The following is a 6,000-nucleotide window of genomic DNA, read 5'->3' on the forward strand; positions in this document are numbered from 1 at the left end:
GACTTCATTTTTCTGGGCTCCAAAATCACTGCAGATGGTGATTGCAGCCGTGAAATTAAAAGACGCTTACTCCTTGGAAGGAAAGTTATGACCAACGTAAACAGCATATTAGAAAGCAGAGACATTACTTTGTCAACAAAGGTCCATCTAGTCAAGGCTATGGTTTTTCCAGTGGTCATGTAAGGATGTGAGAGTTGGATGGTGAAGAAAGCTGAGCACTGAAGAATTGATGCTTTTGAACTGTGGTGTTGGAGAAGACTCTTGAGAGTCCCTTGGACTGCAAGGAGATCCAACCAGTTCATCCTAAAGGAGATCAGTCCTGGGTTTTCATTGGAAGGACTGATGTTGAAGCTGAAACTCCAATACTTTGGCCACCTGATGTGAAGAACTGACTCATTGGAAAAGACCCTGATGCTGGGAGGGATTGGGGCAGGAGGAGAAGGGGACAATAGAGGATGAGATGGCTGGATGGCATCACTGACTCGATGGATGTGAGCTTGAGTAAACTCCAGGAGTTGGTGATGGACAGGGAGGCCTGATGCTGCAATTCATGGGGTTGCAAAGAGTCGGACACGACAGCGTGACTGAACTGAACTGAACTCAGAAGAGTTAAAGAAGAAACATGCAGTAACCAACAACACAATTACCGAAATTAAAAACACTTTGGGAGGAATCAATAGCAGAATGTCTGAAGCAGAAGAATCAATCAGTGAGCTGGAAGATAAAATGGTGGGAATGACTTCTGAACAGCAGAATAAAGTAAAAAGAATGAAAAGAACTGAAGATAGTCTCAGAGACCTCTGGGACAATAATATCAAATGTACCAACATTCGAATTACACGGATCCCAGAGGAAGAATAGGAAAAGAAATGGTATGAGAAAATTTTTGAATAGATTATAGTTGAACATTTTCCCAACATGGAAAAGGAAATAGTCAAGTCCAAGAGGCACAAAGAGTCCCATACAGGATAAACCCAAGGAGGAATTTGCCAAGACACATACTAATCAAACTCACAAAGACTAAATGCAAAGAAAGAATATTAAAAGGAGCAAGGGAGAAGCAACTAGTAACATACAAGGGAAACCCCATACGCTTAACAGCTGATCTTTCAGCAGAAGCTCTGCAGGCCAGAAGTGAGTCAGGATATATTTAAAGTACCAAAAGGGAAAAATCTACAACCAAGATTACCGTACCTGGCAAGGATCTCATTCAAAATTGATGGAGAAATAAAAAGCTTTCAGACAAGCAAAAGTTAAAAGAGTTCAGTACCACCGAACCAGCTTTACAACAAATGTTAAAGGGATTTATATAGTCAAGAAATAAAAGAGAAGAAAAAATATCTACAAAATCAATTCCCAAAATTTAAGAAAGTGGCAATAGGAACATATATATCAATAATTAGTTTAAATGTAAACAGATTAAATGCTCCAACCAAAAGACACAGACCAGCTGAATGGATACAAAAACAAAACCCATATATATGCTGTCTAAAAGAAACCCACTTCAGACCTAAAGACACATATGGACAAAGTGAGAGGATAGAAAAGTATATTCCATACAAATGGTAAGCAAAAGAAAGCTGGCATAGCTATCCTCATATCAGACAAAACAAACCTTAAAATAAAGAAGGTTACAAGAGATAAGGAAGGACACTACACAATGATCAAGGGATCAATCCAAGAGGAGGACATAAGAGTTGTAAATATCTATGCACCCAACATAGGAGCACCTCAATACGTAAGACAAACATTAACAGACGTGAAAGGAGAAATTGACAGTAACATAATAATAGAGATTTTAACACTCCACTCACACCAGTGGACAGATCATCAATACAGAAAATTAATAAGGAAACACAAGTCTTCAATGATACATTAGATGTGATGGATCTCATTGGTATCTTCAGGACATTCCATCCAAATGCAAAAGAATACACCTTCTTCCCAAGTGCACATGGAACATTCTCTAGGATAGACCACCTCTTGGGGTCACAAATCAAACTACAGTAAGTTTAAGAAAATTGAAATCATATCAAGCATCTTTTCCAATCGCAATGCTATTAGACTAGATATCAATTACAAGAGAAAAACTATAAGAAACACAAACACATGGAGATTAAACAACACATTTCTAAATAACCAACAGGTTACTGAAGAAATCAAAAGGGAAATAAAATTTCTAGAAACAAATGACAATGAAAACACGACTACTCAAAACCTATGGGATGCAGCAAAAGCAATTCTAAAAGGGAAGTTTATAGCAATGCAATCCTACCTCAAGAAACAAGAAAAACATCAAATATACAACCTAACTTTACTCCTAAACAACTGGAAAAAGAACAAACCCCCCCAAAATTAGTAAAAGGAAAGAAATCATAAAGATCTGAGCAGAAATAAATGAAAAGGAAATGAAAGAAACAATAGTAAAGATTAATAAAACTAAAAGCTGGTTCTTTGAGAAGATAAACAAAATTGACAAACCTATAGCCAGACTCATCAAGAAAAAAAGAAGAATCAAATCAACAAAATTGGAAATGAAAAAGGAGAGGTTACAACAGGCAGTGAAGAAATACAAAGGATTGTAAGAGAGTATCATGAACAACTACATGGCAATAAAATGGATAGCCTGGAAGAAATGGACAGATTCTTAGAAAAGTTCAACCTTACAAGACTGAACCAGGAAGTAATAGAAATTATGAACAACTCAATTACAAGCACTGAAATTGAAGCTGTGATCAAAAATCCCCAAAAAAACAAAAGCCCAGGACCAGATGGCTTCACAGGAGAATTCTATCAAGCGTTTAGAGAAGAGCTAATGCCTATCCTTCTAAAACTCTTTCCAAACATTGCAAAGGAAGGAACACTTCCAAACTCATTCTATGAAGCCACCATTACCCTGAAACTAAACAACAACGTCAGAGAAAAGAGCTGGTCTTTGTTACAAACACACACACACACACACACACACACACTCATACTCCAGTTGACACTCCTTTAACCCCTGCACTTATGTTATTTAGGTGTTACACTATCTTCATTGTTTATTTAGCTATCTACTTCCCATTTTGAGTCTGCACATTTTGGGGACCCCAGAAATGGAGCACATTGACCGCTCAATTTGTTGAATGAGTGAATTTATCAATCTGGGGATACTTGGAAAGATTTTGTTTGAATAGGTTCTTTTCATAATTTGTAGTAATGATATTTTTGGAAATCAGATAGAAAATGTATCAGTTCATGGTGATAATATCTAGATAAAGTTCTAAAGTCTGTTTGGATGCTGGCATCACAAAATATGATACATGAGAGGGGCTATGGAAGGTATCTTTTGTGCATTGTTTAAGTGGAAAGTTACTAAAAATGCATGAGAGAGTGGATAAGAGAGAAAGAGTGATAAGTTATTCTTCTCATAGAATTGAATTTAGCATTAAAGGAGGAGCACCTGGACCATTCACCAAGAGTACCAAAATAGCGCTTTCAAAACCGCTCTCACCTGCAGCGGTGGTGTCATGGGGTCAGACTAGTCCATTACAGAAGCACAGGCCTGGCAGAGATGGGAGCACAGACCACAGCAGGCTCTAAGCATCCATAGGAGCCAAAGCCTGTTGATGTGCCTCTCCTTTGTGCCTACGGGCTCCCACTGAACTGAGACTCACACAAATCAAAGAAGTTCCGTAAGAGGCAGGCAAACATGCAGGAAGAACTTCTGAGTCTTAGGGGATTTCAGCTGAGTCTCAGAAGATCGGTCCAAAGACTTTGAGATAAATGCCACCTGGATGGGAAAACTAGGAAACAAAAACTCTTCGGAAAAGAAAAATCACTTCTGCCGTGAATTATAACTAGAGATGTAGGAGGACTGTACCAGTGACTGTTTTTACCTGCAAATGAGTAACATCTAGAGACAAAGTAACTGAAGATAAAATCCATAAGTATAAAATTCATCTAAAATATTTAACAATAGGAGTTAATTGAATTACATCCTTATGATTATAGGGTTAGTCACTAAATGTTATATTTTAAAAGAATTTTAAAAGACATGGGAAATGCTTATGACACAATAAATTAAAAAGCACTTTACAAACTATGTAAAAATTAAAAGACAGGATTGAGTAAAAATATGTATAGGAGAAAGACTGAAGTCTCAGCCACCAAAATGTTAATGCTGGTATTTTAATGTGTATTAGATCCCCTGGAGAAGGGATAGGCTACCCACTCCAGTATTCTTGGGCATCCTTTGTGGTTCAGCCGGTAAATAATTTGCTGGCAATGCAGAGACCTGGGTTCGATCCCTGGAGTGGGAAGATCCCATGAAGAAGGGAAAGGCTACCCACTCCAGTATTCTGTCCCAGAAAATTCCATGGACTGTATAGTTCGTGGGGTTGCAAAGAATCTGACATGACTGAATGACTTTCACTTAATATATATGGGCATGTATGTGTTTGGGGGGACTAAAGCCAACTTTTGTATATCTTTTATGCTTTCCTTAAAACATTTGAAATATGAGAATTTCAGAGAATCAGAGAAGTTAAGAAAATCATAGAACTGACACTTATGCACCTATCACAAAGATGAAGCAGATGTTAGAGTGTCATATTTGCTTCAAATCTCTCTTTAAAATGTATAAGAAAATCATCATTACAGATAGCGGCTTCTGCCCCATTCTTACCTCTTCCCCCACCTTCCCTTGCAGAAGTAGATCAGAATTTTTTGTTTGATACCTTTTCGCTTGGAATACATGCTAGGTTGCTTCCGTCGTGTCTGACATTTGCGACACTGGACTGTAGCCCGCCGGACTCCTCTGTCCATGGTATTCTCCAGGCAAAAATATTGAAGTGGGTTGTCATTTCCTTCTCCAGGGGATCTTCCCAACCCAGGGGTCGAACTTGCATCTCTTACATCTACCTTTATTGGCAGGGAGGTTCTTTGCCACTAGCACCACCCACACATATTACATTTTCCAGGTGTTGCCATATGACTAAATTCTGGCCAGTGGAATTAAAGCAGAAGTTATATACACAACTTCCTGGGAGACTCCTTAAAGGAAGGGGATGGGGAGGGTGATCTCCCTCCCCATCCCCTTTTGCTCCAATTGGACTGTGGTTTTCCTGGTAGGAGCTGTCTTGGGCCACCAGGCAGCATCTATGTGTTAAGGAATGTGGAACTATAACGCAGAAAAACACTGGTTGTCATGTTTGCAGGGTTGCCATTTTGGCCCCTGAGTAGTTTACCTGAACTTTACTTTGACAAAGAAATGAAATTGTAATTTATTTGTCACTATTATTTTAGATTTCTTGTTATTAGCATCCTAAGCTAATCCGTTTAGTATGCTATGTACCATTATCATGTATGTCTTATATTTTTGCCACATGTGTATGTATCCTAGCCAATTTCCACATTGTGTTAAGATTATAACTAGATGATATCATATAGTGCATATACTTTTATAACTTACTTTTTAAAATATTTGGCAAGATTTTTTGGATATTTATCCATGTTGATATTATAGATACAGTTCTTTAAATTTTTTGTTTTGTTTTTAGTTTTTTATTTTGACTACTTTATACTAGTCCTCAAGTTATCTCTTTTCCTACTGAGAAACAAAGAGATGATTGTTTTCATTATTTTTCTGTTTCAAAAATACTACAACAAACATCTTTGTACGTGTTTTGTGGTGTAAAACTGAGACTTTCTATAGGGTGGATAGCTAGCGGTAGAGTTTCTGGATTACAAGTATATACATCTTTAGCCTTACTAGGTTTTGTCAAAGTGACTGCAACAAGCAGTATATAAGAGTTTCTATCTCTGTGTGTCCTGAACAATGTTTGGTATTATTGGGCTTTTCGGTTGTTTCCTGTTTGATGGACGAGAAATGATATTTTATTATCAGTTTCAACTTCTCCATTTTCCATGATGAAAATGTTATCACTTTTGTAATGAGGAAAGATAAACGTTCAAATACCTCTCTGCTTGAATCTCGGGATACACATTAAGTGGCTTGGG

Source organism: Cervus elaphus, chromosome 9, assembly GCF_910594005.1.
Source record: "Cervus elaphus chromosome 9, mCerEla1.1, whole genome shotgun sequence".
NCBI lineage: Eukaryota > Metazoa > Chordata > Mammalia > Artiodactyla > Cervidae > Cervus > Cervus elaphus.